Genomic DNA, 20,574 nt, shown 5'->3' with positions numbered 1-20,574 from the left:
AACGAAGTAGCTGACGAAAGCGCTACATCAGTAACCTTTAGCGACAGAGATAGAAATATTCCCATCCCTACCACAGACCTAAAGCCTTTTCTACGCCGTAAATTAAGGAATCATTGGCAAGGCAAGTGGGATACACAAGTAATGAATAAGCTTTACATAATAAAACCAAAACTGGGGAACTGGATAAGTGGGGAAACACACGTTACAAGGAAGTGCTTCTTTGCCGTTTAAGGATAGGCCACACATACGGTACCCACTCTCATCTCTTGACTGGGGGCGATCCTCCAACTTGTGTTAAGTGCGGCAATAGTCTCACAGTCCTCCATGTTCTTATTCAGTGCCCTGCAACAGAAACAGACAGGAAAAAGTTTTTCCCTGCTGCATATCGCGAGAATTTACCCCTTCACCCTGCATTTTTTCTTAACGATGAACCGCTTTTTAATCTGCAAACAGTCTTAGAGTTTTTAGCCGAAACAGACACCCTGAAAATCATCTGGCAAGGCAACTTTTAGCACACGACTAACAGCCCTGCATTCAAGGGCTCTGTTGAAACTCTCTTGTCAGTGCTAAGTTTTATTGCATCATGTTTTAACGAAAGCCCATTGCCATAGCCCATATCACACCCTAGTCATCGTCATTATTTTAGCACCTATGTATTCTACTCCTCTTACAGCGGAAGCTTTTAGGCCCTTTTACAGCCATATCTCACCTACCATGATGAGTTCATTGTGCACGTCACCCACAACACATCGTCAACATTACCTACTGTCATGGCGCTCTTTGGCCAAACCTGGCCCTTGCGCCATTAAACACCACACATCATCATCATCATGCATTAATGAGTTCGGGTGTCTGGCTTTCGGAATGCAGCAGGTGTTTCAGCGAGCAGTCTTTTACGTCTTTTAGCGATCTACTTGCAGTCAACATTCAGTAAGTGCAATGGAAAAACTTACCTCCAGTAGGAAGGGATACGTATTGGATCATACATTGCCCCAATTCTAAGTAACCTGCTTTTAGCTTAACTTGACAAGACTGTTACCAGTGACCTAGAGGGCGCGGGCATGATTAAATTTTTTGGATTTGTAGATGGCATTTCAATCCTTGTTTACTGTGATTCCGGCTGCACTTAAGTCGAACGCTTTAGGCATTTTAACCATTACGAAAAAGTGTTTTCATCCACTTGTTTTAAAAAGTAAATAGCTCCTTAATGATTCCATCAAATAGAACGTGTGAGCACACCTTCTATTTTCCTCTGCTATAAAGAGCTAGCGTTTCTCAGACGGTGGTACCGGTTCTATATGCGATAGGTCCTTCTTCGGGCGTATAAAAGTGATCTATGTGAAAACTAAAATGTGTTGGAAGTTAGCGCCCGTACTGTTCATGTGTGTCTGATTTTTACTCTCTTGTCCGCTGCGCGCTATTAATTTCTATTAAGGTTTTCGCCCAGCGCAAAACGCGCCTACATGAGTTGGAACTTACTCGGATGTTCTCGTCGATTCTATCAATCTGTTGCCTGTGTTCTCGCTGAGCTTTGTGTAATCAGGTTGTATGTGGGACAAGAATAGTGCTGTACTTCCTGAAAGGCAAGCGAGCACAAATATTCAGTTTAATATTTACTCTGGCAAGGAGAAAAAAATGTATGTTTGAACTTTCATGTTTGAACTGTTTGAACCACGATTCCCTCCTAGAAAGTTTTAAGTTGTCAGTTTACCGCCGACCCATCATGCTATGCAGAAGAAAAACGAACGAACAAACGATGACAACACGTTTTTGTGCTTAAATTGTCGTTAACCATAACCCGAGTGCCGTGCCAGTTCTACAATAAAAACAAGATTGATAAACCTGTCCTCACATACCTTTACGAGGTGAAAAGTTTGGAGAGAGTAAAATTTCATCGAGCCTCTATTTACTGTCGAATAGTTTGGATTCTTGACATGCACTTTCGCTTGAAGCAGGAGGGGAGGAGATAATCTTTATTTACAACATGCACGATTGTACGCATTTCAGGAGCAAAATACATGATTCAATAGAATTAGCATATTCTCGGGTACTTCTCTTCTATACTTATTTAAGTTATGGCATCAACTTCTTGCGTGACAGTAAAGGCAGCATTTGCGTTGCCTAACCAAGCGCTTACCCCCAGTAGCCATAAATTGACTGCTGTCAGAAACGACTGTGAATTTTCTATTCACTAGGAAATGAAATAATTATGGCTTTAATACAGCTTTCAAGGGATATAACAGATAACAGCCTTGAGTCAGCAATATGCGACATAATCAACTTATTTTGTCGAATCCGCTAAATGCAGATTGCCCAGTCTGATAAAAAGCACGCGGCCCAAACACGGTGCGATGACAAAGCGATCTGATAATTTTTTTAACTTCACTAACAAGTAATAGACAAAAAGACATTCGAGATCGGTTGCCTGGGTTAAGGAGGATGTTCTGTGTGAAATGCACACTGCGATATGCACTAAACAAAGTACGATATAGCCCTTTGTAAGTACACAAAACAAAGACTACATTTGTTCAATGAAATGCCCAGCATGTACGGGGTCGCTCACTGTCGCTGAGAAACGACACGTTTTGAAGACTGTCACTTGGTGCGCTGGTAATTGCTTACAGTATAATATCGGTAAATTGTCTTTAAAAGGACAGTGTAGCAGGTATTAAGCAAAGAAAACGTGATAGATTAGTGTTCGAGGAACTCTAAGGCGAGAATATTAGCGCGCCACAGAGCCTTGATGATCGAGCAATTGTTGCAAATGCAGGGCGTGATTAGAGACGTCCTCGGGACATTCACGTACTTGTCCGATGACGATAGCACTCTTCAATTAAATTATGTCACTAGTACGCCACTGCTCGTCGCAAAAACATCAGTGTATTGCATTAAAAGACGGAATAAAATGCTGCTACTCCAGTTCTATTTGATTTGAGAAAGAATGAACGCATTGAAATTACACTTGACCACAACACGGGTGGTCGAAAGGTTCCGTTGTCACTGGACTTCGTCCCGCCCACGCCTTCGCGCTTCAATAGTTTCGTTGTCGCGTAGTGCGGCGCTGGTTTTGCTCACTCGCGAAACTCGCACAAACTGCAAGCAGCAGATAATTCAACTTTCAAGTAACATCGCGGAATGCCCGAACGGTCTACGCCACTTGACCAAAAACCAGCTGCAGCGGCAAATCCACCGCTCAGTCTTGGCTCGGTGCCGCCACCTATTAGGCGCCGTTTTACTCACCGACGGCAGGCAGCAAAAGGTGGCGATGGCTGGAGTGTACAGAACACTCTAGTGATGACGTATGCAACGTCACCACTCCCGCAGTTGGGTGGAAGGATATTTGAATTTAGAAAAAAAGTGTTCAGAGCCTTCAGATGCAATTTTCTCGTAAACTAAGTTTTTTTTCTTGTCGCGAAACAAGCGTTGGGAGGTTTCTGGAATGGTATTTAAACAGTCCACGTTGACTTAGTATTGACTTTAGTGTCTCTTGAAAGCGAAGCTTTCCTCCCTTACCATCCCAAGGTATTGCCTGGATTGGTCAGTGCCCTGCTAGTCGGCCGCTGGTCGGATTCTCGCCGAGGAGATTCATTCATCTCGACGGAGCTGCCAGGTGTCTCGAAGAACCATTCCTCAACATGTGACCTATACAGCAAACGGCAGCCTCGCTCCTCCAAGAGAGGCTTAGGGACCACTTTCACATTTTCGTCGATGGATCCGTGATACCGGAGACGGGCTCATCCACAGCAGCCTGCCTTACACCGGCCCTACAAAAGAGCAAGCTGTGCTGTCTCTCGGGACATGCAAGCTCTACCGCAGCAGATCTAGCAGGACTACACCTTGCTGTGGACCTACTGGCAGAGGAGCTACCAGCGACCCCGGCAGCCATTTTCTGTGGCTCGGACTGCTCTGCCTGCAGAGCCCTGACAGGGCTAGCCTTGGGGTTGCGCTGCTCTCTTCAAGACTGACGGCCCTTCAAGACGCAGGATGCTCACTATCCCTGCATTGGCCACTGGCACACGTGAGGATCCCGGGCAATGCAGAGCCGGAACTCTTGCAAAGCAGTGCCCAGCACTCAAGCGTCCCCCTCAGCCATGCTGTAACGGCCGCAGATTTCCCGAGACACAGGCCACGCCGGCACATCATCGCCTGCCACCCGGACAAACGAGTGTCCCTGGGCCGGCCTCCACGGCCTCCCGTGAAGGGATGCCTCATAGCTGCTGCGACTGCGAGTGGGCCCCTACTGGACGGTAGCCCGCCGGCACCGCCTTGGGAAAGCCACCTCGCCAGCTTGTGCCTCCTGCGGTGAACCAGAGACTCTGGAACACCTCCTGCTGGCCTGCCCTGCTCACCTGCAGCACCACGGCCGACTTCTGCCGGAGTACTGCCACCTGGGGCTCCCATGTTCACGAGAGGAAGATATCCTCTTCCCCTGTCGTAATCAGCTACTAGCCTTCTTAAGTGTCGTCGAGTACCTCGACTCGTCGGGGCTCTCGGCGAGACTATAGGAAATTTATACAAAGACGGGTACCTAACGGTCATCCCACCACCTCGGGCTTCCTGATCCGTCACAACTTCGCTTCTGCTAGGCCACCTCCTATACGGTCTACCACCAGCCTATTCCTCCGGTCGAACCCACTGGGCCCTCCCGGCCGGGCTGCTCTGATGCTGCTAGGACTACCCTCTACCTTCCTCCCTCCTACCCTATCTCTCCTTTACTCCCATCTCCCTCACCTTGCTGGCATTGAGCCGTGCTCCCGCATGGTTTGCGGAAGATAGTGCCAGCCTCTCCTCCTTTCCCCACAATAACCACTTCTCTCTCTCTCTTGGGAAGGAAATGACATCCGGCGCCGGCATACGAACCCCGACCAACCAGTACAGCAGTATGCTCTAATGAATAGGCCACAGACGCATGTACGCTTCTCTCGTGCGAAGATAAACTAGCTGTTTCGGATAATCACCATGCGTTGATTATTAATCATAATTATTATACTATTGGCACATACCCACAATAACGGACGCGTGATGCAACGGGTGAAACATGTTGTGACAACACCAATTATCTCTTTGAGATGGTCACCGCGTTTTCTCCATATTGCGACACATGGCCTCAATGAAGGATCGGCCATGAAGAGTGCCCTCGTGTTGATTATGATGATAATTTCCGTACTATGCTGCACACCAACAACTAGCTATCAGCCAAGAAACATATTGTGAAACAATAGTGTAAACGTTTATTATTTATTTATTTATTTTATTTATTTAGAAATACTGTCAACCCTCAGTTGAGGGTCATAACAGGGAAGGATGTTACATATACGTTCATACAAAACAGCCAGATACAAAAGAAATATGCACATACACTACCGTGTCCTACGGATACAATACAACATACTATATACAGACTGTAAGGCATGTATTCAAATGTTCAACCAGCTGCCGCACGCACACAAACAGAAAAAAAGTAAAAGAGAAAAACAAGAAAAGAAAAACACTTTACAATATTCACATGGTACAGTTTTAGTAAAGAACATTGATTGCATTTGTAAACAATGCAGTATCAGAACTGCGAACAATTTCTGCAGGCAGCTTGTTCCACAGCTCTATTGAATCTGGAAAGAACGAACAACGAAAGGCATTGGTTCGGGACAAGTACGGTTTAATAGTTTCACTATGACTTAAGCGGGAGCTCAGTCTGCCTGGAGGTTTTAAATACAACTCTTTATTAATTTTTAGTTCACCATGAATTATTTGAAATAACGTTTTTATTCTCTGCTTCTTGCACCGATCTTCCAACAGTTCAAGACCGCAAGACTTTAACATCGCCGAAACTGAGTCTGTCCTTCTATATTTCGAGCAAATAAAGCGCGCCGCCCGGCGTTGCACCTTCTCTATTTTGGCCCACATTACCTTTTGATGGGGCGCCCATGCTACTAACGCATATTCTAGGGATGGTCGAATAAGAGATCTGTAAGCCAGCAGTTTAACATCTTTTGTTGCCCTCCCCAGTTTTGCTCTTAAAAAACCCAATTTCTTCTGTGCCGCAGAGCACACTCTTTCTACTTGATTGTGCCATTTTAAATCATGCGAAATAGAGACACCAAGATATTTGAAACAAGGAACATTAACTAGATTGTAGCCTTGAATATCGTACTGAAAAGTAAAAATATTCTTTTTTGGAGTGATATGCGTGTATGTGGTCTTATCAAAATTGATTCGCATTTCCCACTTGTCACACCAACTCCCAAACGCCTGAAGGTTTCGGTTGAGCTTAATCTGATCCTCTAAACAAGATACCGGCGCAAAAATCAAGCAGTCATCTGCAAAGAGTTTTATCTTAGCAGAACTATCTAAAGCGGTTGCTACATCATTGATGTAAAGCAGAAAAAGTGTTGGCCCTAACACGGACCCCTGTGGTACTCCTGAATATATATCTACAAAACCAGACTCGGACCCATCAACGCGAACTGCCTGCTTGCGGTTAGTTAAATAATGTTCAATCCATTTTAGAACGTCGCCATTTATACCTGCTTTGTACAGTTTAAAAAGTAATTTGCGATGGGGAACCTTATCAAAGGCTTTGGCAAAATCAACGCATATAACATCCATTTGTTCACGGTTGTCCATAGCTTTGTAAAAATCGTGTAATGTCTCAATGAGCTGTGTCACTGTGGAAAGTCCCCGTCGGAACCCATGCTGGCATGCACAAAGGAGGCCATTTGATTCCAGGAAGGTAATGATATGTTTTGCTATGACGTGTTCCATAACCTTGCAGCAAACTGACGTAAGGGATACAGGACGGTAGTTATTCATTAGAGTACGATTGCCACTTTTAAATATGGGGATAACTACTGCACAACGCCAGTCCTGCGGCACGGAATGGGTGCTTAGTGATTTCTGAAAAATAATTACCAAATAAAATGATATCCACTCAGCATACCTTTTCAAAAAGCCAGTAGGTATTCCATCTGGCCCAGAAGCCTTCTTGTCATCTAACTGTAGCAACTGCTGGAATACGCCCCTCTGAGTAAAGTTGATAGCATCCATGGAACTTTCGTTGAAAGATTGCCCATCATCTACTGGAAATGGTCGAACACTGCGCGTGAATACTGATTGGAAATATTTATTTAATCCATCAGCGATAACACCTTTTTCTTCTACTACACGATTTCCTACCGTCATTTGCTTTATTTTTTCGTTTCTGCGGTCTAAATAACGCCAGAATTTTTCTGGGGAACTCTTAAGAAAATCACTTAGAGTGCGATTAAAAAATGTTTGCTTCGAACTGAGTAGCAAAGCCTTTATTCTCTGACGTACTGCGTGTATTTCCCTAGGATCTGCTTTTCCTTTGCGCAGCCTTTTTAATTTCCGTTTCGCGTGAACAATATCCCTAGTTATCCATGGGTTACTCCGCTTCGTTTTCTTGAGTCGGGTCGGAACAAACTGATCTATGCAGACTTTAATAATAGCTTGAAAGCGCTGCCACAAATCTTCAACTGTTTCGATCTCGGAGACATTTTCAAATTCGTTGAAACACTTTTCTAAATAATCTAGAATAGACGTATCATCGGCGTTAGCATAGTCTTTGATTTCAACACGTACAGTAGGTTTTGTAGGTGGTGGTGTAGAAGTAAGCACATTCAGCAAAATGATTTTGTGATCGGATATACCATCGGTGACTGCCATTTCATAATCGCCTACTTTATGGGAAAGGAACACCAAGTCAAGCAATGACTGCGATTGGGACGTTATACGTGTGTTTTCCTTCACTATTTGCCTTAAGTTATGAAAAAATGTGATATCCAATAATTTTTCGGCACTCTAAATTTCTTTATTTCCAGGCGAAATAAGTTCCCAATCGATATGTGGCAAGTTAAAATCACCAGTCATTATTAGCCTGGTGTTCCTGTTTACATGTGAGCAAAGAAACGTATTTAACATATCTAGAAAATCGGGTGAAGTAGTTGGCGGCCTATAGACGACTCCTATGAGATACGACATGCCAGAAAACATGATTTTACACCACACCGATTCCGACATGTCACACATAACCGTACAGGCTGTCAGCGATGATTTAACAATAATGGCCACACCACCACCACGAGAGTCCCGATCCCACCTGAACATCGTGTAGCCAGGTGGGATAATACAGTCGCAAGAAATAGCACTGTTCAGCCATGTTTCTGTAATGCAAACGACGTGCGGTCGCTCAGATAGCAACAGACATTCTAATTCAGTAACCTTGTTAAGAATACTGCGAGCATTGAACGAAACGATTCTGAGCTATGCTGTGTTTGAACTGCAGGAAGGCATGCCCTCCTTGTCATTGCAAGCTTCCCCTGACACGTTGCGATCACTATGGCGGCCCTTATCACGGCGTTCTTGGCAAAGAATACGCTCGTTGCGACTGTGATCCCAGGCATATAGACGGTCATCAATCTTAAGCTTATCATGAACCAGAGACACCTTTTGCTTGCTGTCCCTTTCTACAATAGCAGATTTCCATAGTTTCTTTCTAACGTCTGCAGTTTCTTTTGCGTAATCATTGCTGACGTGAACAGATTTTCCCTTCAGTTTCTTGCAATTCTTTAGAATACTGTCCTTTTCCCTGCTGTCATAGAATTTCATTATGATAGGTCTATGTTTTTCTGGCTTCTTCCTTCCAATACGGTGAATTCTTTCTATTGTGGTGACATGAACACCTAGTTCTTTTTTAAAAATGTTATCTACAACAGCTGCCCTGAGATCTGACTGTTTCGTTCGCCTTTTCCGGGACACCAAACACTAAAAGGTTGTTACGCCGCCCACGGTTTTCAAACTCAACTAATTTTTTGGCCTGTTGCCTGACAGTATCCTCGAGCTTATCTATTGTTGTGGTCATCTCCTGGATTACCACAAGGTAATCTGACAGCTTTTCTGTCCTTGCTGAGAGAACACCAATTTGTTCTTGAATTGAATTAGGTTTTCGGTCGGTTTCTGCCTGGTTGTCTAGAATGGCCTTCAAATATTTTTCGGTCAGGGGCCCTGGATTCTCCTCGATATCCCCCGATGTCAACAACAACAGCATCACTGACCAGCAGTCAACCAAAATGGCGCGACATCTGCGAGGGCACGGCAGAACTACGAGAAATCTATCGTCACTGCGATAGGAAATAGAATCAGGCCAAGAACCAACCTGCAACACGAGCAGTAGCTTTTCAGCCATGCTGTCCCTCAGGCGTGTGCCGTGCCCTCTGAGGCCGTGGGTGTCGAGGTGCTGCCTTTGTAGAAGTTCCGCCGATGACGTAATTCTCGAAAGAAGCTTGTCGACGAATCGGAAATCCGTGATGTCCCCCATGCGGCCAAGTAGGAATGACGGGCCACGCGGCTTGCATGTTGTCGCATCCGATAGCATGTCGTTGTCGAGATGATACGGCAGGCAGGATGGCAATCCATCCCAAGTGATCGCAGTACTCGAAAACCACGACGTGACCTGCAAAACGAGCAGTAGCTTTTCAGCCATGCTGTCCCTCAGGCGTGTGCCGTGCCCTCTGAGGCCGTGGGTGTCGAGGTGCTGCCTTTGTAGAAGTTACGCCGATGACGTAATTCTCGAAAGAAGCTTGTCGACGAATCGGAAATCCGTGATGTCTCCCATGCGGCCAAGTAGGAATGACGGGCCACGCGGCTTGCATGTTGTCGCATCCGATAGCATGTCGTTGTCGAGATGATACGGCAGGCAGGATGGCAATCCATCCCAAGTGATCGCAGTACTCGAAAACCACGACGTGACCTGCAAAACGAGCAGTAGCTTTTCAGCCATGCTGTCCCTCAGGATGAGATGAGATGAGATGAGGGAATGTAAGCCAATATAAAAATTGTCACATTTCGTGGCACACGTGAGGGAGAGCGCATGCGCGGGGCAGTTTCCCTTACTTCAAAATGAAGCGACGAAATGGGGTAAATATAAAGCATTTTATTGCGAACTTAAAGCTTCGGCTTACACAGATTCCAATACGTGCCTTATCTGCACAATATTTCTTGTTTTCTTTTTTCAAGAAAATTCGGTAACATTTCCTATATAAGGGACATCGTATATTGGAAATTCATTCACTCCAAACGCGCTTGTTTTTGCTGTATGATCGTAAATTTTCTCATATGTATACTTCATCTCAAGGCCTACAATGTTCAAATGATATCTGCGGCATGTATCACAGTTTGCATTCCTCTGCGAAAGGTTACATGTGCATGTTTAAGAATGGTGTTGTTGTCAGTTAAGTACAACCTTTCGCTTACACGTCAAAACTGGTATGAAAGTTGAAAAGTATGATTGGTGAAATTTTATTTAATATGGTTTTACAAGGGCCATTTCGCTAATCCTTAGCGAACTGAAACAACGCAAAGCCTCTAGTAATCCTTCTTAAAGAGTTAGTGAAGCATTCGCATATGGGCGGACTTCTGTACATAGTAAGGCAGCCTTGAGCCTGATTCCCCGAAGAAAGTGTTAAAAAATCTTTATTTTTCTTACGTGGGTCTTACGGGGTCAGATGGGGAAAAATTGCCCTGATAGCAAAATATCAGGAATAAGAAAAAAAAAGAATATAAGCTGACGTGTTCCTTATCGAGCTCACGAGATTAATTCAAGGAGCGGCAGATAGACCCCTTGACAGGTGTCGATTAGGACGTGTCTGGAAACTGCGTTGATGTGTTGCTGTTGGAAAAAAATTAAGAAAGAAAGGGCCGTTCCCCTTGATCATCGCATTTGTAGTCTTTGAAAGTACGATGTAGCAGCCAGAAGCGACAGCTGTCTTATAACTTTGTGTTTTTACTGTTTCCAGCTTTGGTCATGGTATTTTTTTAAGATACCATGACCAAAGATCTTTTTCTATATGAACTATATGATCTTTTTCTATATCTACTTGATCGAGCAAAGAGAGGAAACAAACGAGAAAGGGAAGGAGTTCAAGAAACACGGCTGAGGGAGCAGAAAGGCTTGTTTATTTATTTATTCAAAATACCTTACAGGTCTGTTTTAATGCATTGGTGAGAGGGGTTAATACAATGAAATAGGAACGCAAAACAAAAACTAAGCGACATAGAACAAAGTGTACAAATGAATGCAAATATCAATAAAACTCGAACAGACATATATGGTTAATTTCATAAATTTCTGGTGAAAAGGCAATACAGTATACAATAGCTATCTGAAGATGCATGTTTAAAAAGATGATAAGTAAGAGAAGTACGTTATATGAGAAGAGACAAATAAATTTTCAGGTACAGTGTGCATGAATAGCTGTTTCGTATTTATTAACGATAATAAATATTGAAGAGGCATTACAAGGATTACCAAGAAAAGGTACCAATTTATATTTTTCTCGTTAAGTGCCTGTTTAGATGGAGGCGATTTGTTTTTTTGTTTCGTTTTTTTTTTTTAGATTGGGTGACGGCGAAACCTGGGATGTCATTCCAGAGGCGAATGGCACGTGGTAGCGCTGATTTATTTAAAGTGACTGTCCCGCCGTAGATGTGCATGAAGCCGAGATGATTATTTAATGTGCGTGATGTCCAATAATGGATCGACAGAAATAAAGTACATAGCTTGGCACTATAAAGGTATTTGTGAAACCAGAGCAAAAGCGCGATTTCAGGACGGATACTTAAAAATGAAAGTCAAATAACACGCTTTCTTTTCGTTATGCTATAGTTATAATCATATCTTCGAGAGACAAAATGTTCCGATCTATTCTGCACATTTTCCACGCGGTTAATTATATCATTGTCGTTGGGTGACCGGATAGCAGCTGCATACTGAAGCTGCAGAGGGACAAGGGTTTCAAAAGCCAGTTTGAATCCGGTGTTAATTAATCCGGTGTCCCCCACTATGGCATGCCTCGAGATCAGATTGTGGTTTTGGCACATAAAATCTCATGTTTTATATTAATTTTCAGGACTACCACTTCTGAGGTTGGACATTTAGGAATTGGAGTGATTGCAGCTAAACGACAATATTTACAGTTACTTGTGTTAGCTAATCTCAGCCAGGTTTTGCACTAGTTAGCATCTTGCTTCAGGTCATTTTTTAAGGCACTGTGGCCAGCAGTACTGGAAATTGGTTGGCATGTGATGCAGTCATATACGAAGATTGTCACAGAGGACGAAATGTTACACAGAAGATCACTAATTTATAATGAAAGAAGTAGCGTGCCAAGGCCTCTGCCCTATGATACACCAAATGCAAGAACGGAATAAGAACGGCAGTGAACTGTTGGCAATTAGACAAAAAAATTGAGTAGTCCAGATGGCGTAAGTGTGCCTAGATTTAGTGCAGTAAATTTTCTAATCATACGGCAAATGCCAACACTGTTAAAAGCGCTAAAGAAATCCAACAATATCAAATCCACTTGAATGTTGATCTACTTATACAGGTACCTCACGGTTTCCACATGGGAACATTGCGTGAGGGGGGGGGGTAGTACATATTTTTGTTCTACAGAAAGCGTTTCAAACAATATAGAATAGAAGAATGACAAACTCTTGGTTGCTCCAAATGCAAGATAAAAACGGAAATCAAACAGTTATACAGTGCTAAGAACGACGTATGAGATTTGATCTGTATAAACAGCTGTATAAACAGCTGTACCTAGCCAAGAATACATTTCTAGTGCCGAAAGAACAGTCACCTCCAGCAGTTCCCTAAAGTGTTCGGTATCGTTAACGCAGCCTATATTATCTGGAAGATTATTCCATAATACAATGGCACGTGGCAATGCAGCTGTGTTGAATGCGTTAATGTATAGAGAAGCTGAGAACTGAGGCTATTGTGCAAACGGCGGAAATAGCGATAAGGTCTTCAGAAGCCGCTATACGGAGCTATGTTTTCTGTTGATGATATTGTGGAGCAGACCGAAAAATGTTGCTGCGTGTGTCCAAAGAAGGAAGCGATAGCGATTGTTTGATTCTAGTGGCGCTCGAATGTCTGCTGTAGTCACTGACGGTTAAAAGTGCGGCGCGGTTTTTAACTGACTCTAAACATCGCATTAGATAGGCTTGTTCGGGTGACCATATGGAAGATACGAGATACGTATTCGAGTTTTTGATGTACAAATGTTCGGTAGGCGAGCTTCCGCGTGGAAGAGGGAGCGTCGCGAAGATCGTGTTTTAGGTAACCTAGCATACGAGTCGCGTCTGCTGTTATCGTGCTGGTAGGAACGAAAGTGACAAATCACGTTTCTCTACGCGCTTAGCTGGAAATGAGCCGGCGAGAATGCGAGAATGCGAGAATATATATATATATATATATATATATATATATATATATATATATATATATATATATATATATATATATATCATAAGAAGCCAACAAACACTGACACCAAGGACAACATAGGGGAAGTTACTTGTGCTTATATATATATATATATATATATATATATATATATATATATATATAGATATAGAGAGAGAGAGAGAGAGAGAGATCACATAAGGGAAATGTACGTGTATAGAAAGATGAATGAGAAGCACAACTTTGCGATTATATTTGGTTTATTTACCCAACAATTTCGGTTGGCTGAACCACCGAACCTGTTGGGGGATAACCGCAAAGTTGTGCTTTTCATCTTTCTCAATACGTTTGGCCCATTGAACAATCTGGTTCTATTCATAGATATCATGACCACAAATGCCAACAGACAATGAAGCGGAGAAAAGTATAAGAGAAATTAGCTGTGGTTGAACTTGAAATGTAGAACGAAGGGGAAACTGAAATAAAAGTGGACGAAAGGATAACTTGTCACCGGTGGCAGCCGAATGAAGGACAGTCAGTGCTGGTGAGGCAATGCACCGCACATATGCACCAAGGGGGATCGGGCGCCAAGTGCATCCGCATGTGGCTAATGATGGTGATGATTTCAATGCAGTTGCACATACCGGCCGCGGGCTAGCAGCCATGATTCGGCCGATACGTATTATACAGATGAGAAGAAATCAGGGAATATATTTCCATTGTGTAACATTTCTCATACTGCGTAGCACAAATCAGCGAGACCACGCGCGCGCTCTAGTTTCCGCTGCGCCAAAGACGAAGGATCCAAATAAGCACATTTAAACCGTCCTTAATAACCGCATCTTGAATGTTTCGCTTCACATAGATTGCTGCGTATGCGTTGGATATGCATAATTCTTGTTTAGTCGGTTTTATAAGGCTTCGACGGGAAACTCTATATTGATCGCAAACAGCAACTTCGTTATTGAGTGCGTCTTGTCTTCTGGGTTTTGGTCGTTGCCTCGATCGGTGCCTCGCCCCCCCCCCCCCCGCCTTACCCCCTCTCTTCTTCAGAAGAACCCTGCATTATATATATATATATATATATATATATATATATATATATATATATATATATATATATATATATATATATATATATGCTGTGCCAAGGAGCGCATCTTTCACCCTCAAAAGTACAAGTTCACTTGTCGAAACGTAGGCTCTCGTTTTTACCTTGTTCACGTTTTGTTCGTGATGTCGGCCGTGTTTTTTGTTTAGTACAACGTCATTGCTTTTCTTTCATAACTACGCATCAACCAGAGGGTTAGGAACACGCATTCTCTGTCCTTAACTAGAGCTGGAACTAGCAACTATGCGGCAGAAGAACACCATGCAAACAACCCTATCGCCTCAAATGCGTCGACGTGCGCCTCCATTGCCCTCCTCTCCCTACGAAGGTTCCACCGGAAATATTTTGCCAAGTAACTGTTACTCTTAAAAGTACATGGGCGACCTCTTTCTCGTAAAGGATAAGCGAAGCGGGAGACATTAGAATGCGTGCCACGACTAAGCTTGAGTTTCGTAATCTTTGAGTAAACAGCGGCAACGATTCACAGCGCACGCACTATTAGAAACACAAATACTCGGCACGTGAATGTGCGAAACAAGGCTGCGTTTTGTTCCGGCGTGTAAACATCTCAACTCCCAGTGCTGGTTTTGTTCCAAAGTTTGGGATTTGATACGAGGAGACTACACAAAGAGCGCGGGTTCATTGTTGTAACTCACTCACTGGTGCGATTTACAAGTGGTAGCGAAGTTTGCCGAGTTGGCATTTCCAGAAACAGTGGTGCATTGTAGCCACGAACCCTTCGTTCCACTCAGGCAAAACAAACCTGGTGCAGAATTCGCATGGAGGTGCACTTCTAAGAGCAGTTGCTGTGGTTCTAGGTCTGTGTTTGTGGAGCAAATAGAATGCTTTCGAACTTGTTTCTGCGCAATATCTTGTACCAGGTGAAAGACAGTGTATTATGCCAGACAATATCATCCAAGCCAAACACATTGTGCAAGATGGAAAGAGCGTGAGGTCCCACAGCCAATGGACCCAATGACCAAATCTAAAATTAAAACGATTCAGTGCCATTCCCGTCTGTGAAGGTGGACGACTAGCGAAGCTGTGCATATGGTGATAGACTATATGGGTTTAACACATTGTGATTACTATATTGATTCACTAAAGGCACATACACATAATTTCGTGATTTTTTACTGTCTTTCCGCCTCGCGATCCTGGTGGGAAGCACGCTTACGCTTTGCGTCCGACGCCCGCTGTGCTTTTCTTCCACCAGCGCCGCGCCCATTCCCTTTTCTGTTCATGCCGTACTTCTTGGTAGGCACGCTGTTCGTCTTCAGGCCACCACAGCACGCGGCCTACCCATTTCACAGTCGCAGCAGAATTGAGGAAAGAGGCCTACGTAGAGCATGACGTCAGGAGACAGATGACACTCAGATTGGTGGTGACTAGCTTGAGTACGCGGAGTGGCGTACACGCGTATGGTGCGAACGTAGACGTGGCCGATGCGGGTCAAAGTGTAATATCTGTGCTTATCAGCTTAATATCTGATGCGGGTTGTATTTGGACCCAAGATATTAAACTCAATTTTGCAAGTTGCTGGAGTGCTTGAAGCCTGCTTCACCTCCGCTGCGGGTCGGCCCGGTATTGCACTGTCTTCTAGATAGGCCCACGGTTGTTGGTCTACGGACACTGATCCGCCAGAAACTAGCCATATGCAGCTTCGCCGTAAAATGTAAAATGCGGGATTTTACGTAGACCTCAGGCTGATTTTCACCCTCTGGCATTGTTTACTTTGCCCCAAAGTCTATGTACACGGGGGTTTTTACGTTTTGCCCCTATAGAAATTCAGCCGTGGTTACCCGGATGAAACCTGCCATCTAGAGCTTAGCCATTGGAACAACTTGGAACAGATATTTTTTAGCGCAAAATACATTGTCTTGCTTTAAGACGTTCAAGAAGCATCGTTTGTGGCCAGCTGTAGGTGGAACGCCTGCACTGTAAGGTAGGGAAAGGCGCTTTTCTCCGATTCATATGCAGAACTCATACGAAAAAAGCAAATGAAGTTCAAAAGGGCCATGTACGTGGTGGTTTTGAAGAGGTTTGGTTATGCCATCCAGTGGAGCTTGGCAAGTACCCATTGAATTTCCCGAGTAACCAATGCAAAAAATTCGAAATCACCTAAGCACTTCTTATGAGTTGTGAATGCGAACGCTTAATGTCCAATCGGATGCCACTGAGCGGCCCTTCGTGTTACGGACCCCTCGCCGGCATGCGAGCGCGTTGAGACGCCTACCCAACGCCTCTAGACAGTGCAAGGCCGCTGTACTTTGAACCGTGACGTCATGCTGCCTTGTCCGACTGCGTCAGAATCTAACAGGGACGCTTCCGTGTAATTCATTTAGGGCAGAAAGCTGGACTTGTTGGTGCTTATTCGTATACAGGGACATTACATGCGCTAGTGCAATGTCGCCGTTATATTGACGTCACCACTTTCGTCACATCGGGCTTAGCAATGCAAATTTCTGTCCAAGTGGAATGCCACCATAAAACAGAGTGTACAGGCCGACCATGCAAAAGGTACTGACTCAGCCCAGTGGGTAAGACACCCGGCTTCTGAATGGGGGCCGTACGTTCGAAACTCACCACCACCAAAGTTTTTCCTTTCGAATTTATTGTTTCTTTATACATGAATTTCTCTATAGCGATTATCGAGCCGAAGTTAGAACGCAGGCGAGAGCTTGCGTGCGCAAGGGCTGCGCGTACAGCACGGGCCTCAGAGAGCGAGAATGACCTGCATCGCGACGACGCCCTCTCCCTTACGCATCACCTGGCGTGGCAGGTGTTCCCTTTCCCCCACTCTGCTCCGTCGAGGCGCGCATGTGATGTGGCGTAGCAGCCAATGGAAATGTAAGTGCCGCTTCGCTGTTACAAACAATAGCTTTTTCCTAAAATGGGCCATTTGATGCCGTCGAATCATTTGTTCTAAATGAATTCCTGCAAGAGTGGCGTTCAGTATTTTTGGCGGCACGTAAAACAACCTTGCGTTCCACCCCTACGTATCGCAAGGTCGGGGAGAAGGGAACACTCGTTTCTTTTACGGTAGTTTATTTAAGAGAAGCTGTGCAGTTTCTCATTGTGTTTTTTTGCTTTGATCCTTGCCGTGCACTCTGAAGAGAAGAATCGAGAAGGCACAGTAGCGCTGCATTTTGTATCTAGCCCTTCCGTTCTCCTCATCCTATCCATCACTCTGCTTTTACTCGCCTTCCCTCGTTACCTGCGTAGAGCAGCTAGCTAGAGTAGGCCATCCCATGGGGTACAGGTCTTCCTTTCTTGCAAATGAAATTTATATCTCTACTTGAAAGTATTAGTATATAGCTTTCCCGTGTGTTGCCAGATGTCGCTAACGGAAAAGTGGAGCGTCTTGTTGTATACGCGTAGTTCAACGGTTTATACTTACGAATCGTCATCATTTTCGTCGTCCTATGTAGTCCTCGTACTTTCCTTTGATATGTGTAATCATAGTTCACGGTCATAGTTTCCTTCACCAGCCATGTCGGTTCCACTGTCACTACCATCCGTCAAACTCAAAGTGGTCCAGCGTAGGCCGCCAATCTTCAGTTTTATTCAATACCGCACTGCTCATATCCCTATACGACGATTCAGAAGCTCTCAAAGAGCCGTTATCTCAATTCGCGGGTATTCAAGCTTACCATATTTCTTTTGAATAAGAAGAATGTGCTACCACCTGATAACATGGTGTGGCTGCCCAAAGACTACGTTATTTTACATTTCATAATTTCAACGCTGGGCCATGCGTGCATAATACGGAATAGGCAGCCTACAGTCAATGGTAATAGTGAAGCTGCGTTGTCATGTATACAAATGCATGCTCTAAGTTCCATTAAATGAGAAGTCCTGGACGCAGGTCAGCATGGAAAGATTTACGTCAATTCATAACTTCAATTAGGAACTCGTATGAACAATGAAGCCTGTCCTAACAGCTCCTTACAGATAAAAATAAATAGAAAATTTTCAAATTCAATAACGCGTCATATATAATGTTATCAGTTCTTCTTGTTTTTCTCCACACACCAAAACAAAAAAAGAATCATCAGGACACTTGTAATAAAGTACTGTAGTATCGCGTAAGTTTCCTCAAACCACTGTTGCCAGTTTTCGAGGCGCTTTTATCCACAGCCTATTCGGTCTCCTTATCTCCTGTCGTTGCTGGTTTCTGTTTTCACAGTATTCGTTTTAGAGCAATGAGTTTACCAGTCTTGCGACAAGTGCTACTACAGAATCTTCTTCCGCTTCCTTAACAAAGATACTTCAAAAGAAAACGTAAAATAGGTATATTAATACGTTGGTGCTCACGATGATTTTTCCCAAATTATTTACGTATTCTTTATGTCGAGCGGTCACAGAATATTTATCTACCCAAGCTGAATTCTTTTTGGTGTCGCAATAACCGCCACATATTTCGGTTCAACTGATGACAACAACAGCGTTGCTGCGTTGTAGTGTAGCATTTTTTTAATGAAGAACACGTGACCTGTAATTCCAAGTTCATAAAACGTGAAATTACTTCCACCATACATTGGAGCACTTTCTGCAGAATAGAAGCCCTGTATATTCAATAAACCTTCTTCGCTGCTGACGATGAAATCGCGTAATCCGTCTGAAGTGAAAGAGTTTTCTTTATTTTGACTGAATCATAGATAAACTGTGAATGTTAAACAAAGATCTACCGATACACATATCTGGATTGCTTTGTAGGGCAATAAACATTCAATATTATACGGGAGACCCGTTGAGTTAGCCAAGTGACTATAGTGTTGTCCTATGGGGTTCGAATCCATGCGTTCGATCCCGGACACAGCAATCACGTTTCCATGAGGGTGGAATGCAACAATGCTCGTTTATCTGTGCATCAGGTGCTCGTTACAGATCCCCAGGTGGTCCACAAAAAGGACCCCGTTTTTGGAAGCGTAAGTAGAAAGCTTGAGGCAAATTCAAACGCATATTTGTGCGACGTGTTTATTCACACGTTGTAAATCAACACAAATAAACGGCTAATATCATAATTAGAGCTCACGTCCAGCTTTAAAAAAGTAACTGCATTCTGGTGCCAAAATCATGATCTGATTGTGAGGCATGCCGTGTAGTTGGGGACTTTGACTTTGTTTATGTGCTATGATCTAAAGTTTGATGTTACTAATAACACATGTTAGTACTTGGACGTGTTTGCAAAGTGCTGTATTTCTTTATCATTATTTTTTTCCTTTTAGCACTGCAACTGCTATTCAGCTGTTTCATGGCGGGAAGGTTTTCGGGCAAATGTTGTAAATGCCCCCAGAAATTAAATACATTTATAAATGAGATTTTGACTCCCTGGGGTTCGTTTTTATGCACCTAATGCATGGTGCACAAGCTTTATTGCAGTCTGCTTTCATAGGCATGCGTCCGCGGTGCTCGGAATCGAACCCGTGATCTCACTCCCAGAAGTGCGACGTCACAGCCACCTACCTACCACTGTGGGTATGCTATGCTTTCAACTTAACTCATTAGGCCGCCTGAAATGATTGCAAGAAATTAAAAATCAATGATCGCGATCAGGAAAAGAAGAATGGCAAGAATAATGTCTGCGCTGTTCTAAGATATCGGGGGTAGCAGTAACCTCACTGAGAGTGCTATTAAATAGAAGGCGCAGTATAGCCAGATCCGACAACGTTTCTAATCAACGCATCTAAGGTACGCAATAGGATTGCAGGCGAAGTCAGTGGAAGCCACGCACGTCATTGTTTCTGCGGTATAGAAACGAACGAGGCCGGAGCCCGAGGTGCTACGACGAACATCCATCTTTCTTCATATGTTATTGTTCACCTCATTCGAGGCAAAGGCGTGCTGGGGTAATGCGCCCCCGCGCTTTCTCGTTCCAGGGCAACAGAAACTTCGTTGGCATCGCCAGTGATTCGATTGTCTTCCGCGCACCGACCGAAATATGGAACAGCCACGACACAAAAGATCGGAAACGCGCTGATCCTTCCCGTTACAGTCCGCCCCCATCATGTCACGATAGAGGGCAGCGGGTGTGCAGGAAGAGCCTCCCGTCGAAGACGAGCTCCACCTGCTGCCGGCTCGATCGCCTTGTATTTCGATATACGTGTCTATCCGTTTTCCTGCTAACTTGGGTCGTCGGGTAGTTCGAGGTATAGAGGGTATAGAGCGCGGGCCAGGCGGTGCTGAGGGAAGTGTG

At 44.1% G+C, this 20,574-nt stretch overlaps 1 non-coding gene across 1 annotated transcript; it reads left to right on the top strand.

Annotated features, from left to right (window-relative positions):
- Positions 1–15,809: 15,809 nt before the first annotated feature.
- On the top strand, positions 15,810–15,993 carry LOC139047153 (U2 spliceosomal RNA). Its single transcript, XR_011507073.1, has one exon. It is a non-coding gene; the product is annotated as a U2 spliceosomal RNA (small nuclear RNA).
- Positions 15,994–20,574: the final 4,581 nt, after the last annotated feature.

The sequence above is a fragment of the Dermacentor albipictus genome, chromosome 6, assembly GCF_038994185.2.
Source record: "Dermacentor albipictus isolate Rhodes 1998 colony chromosome 6, USDA_Dalb.pri_finalv2, whole genome shotgun sequence".
Taxonomy (NCBI): Eukaryota; Metazoa; Arthropoda; class Arachnida; order Ixodida; family Ixodidae; genus Dermacentor; species Dermacentor albipictus.
The sequence above is the reverse complement of the archived record's forward strand: the minus strand, read 5'-3'. Positions and strand labels throughout refer to the sequence as shown.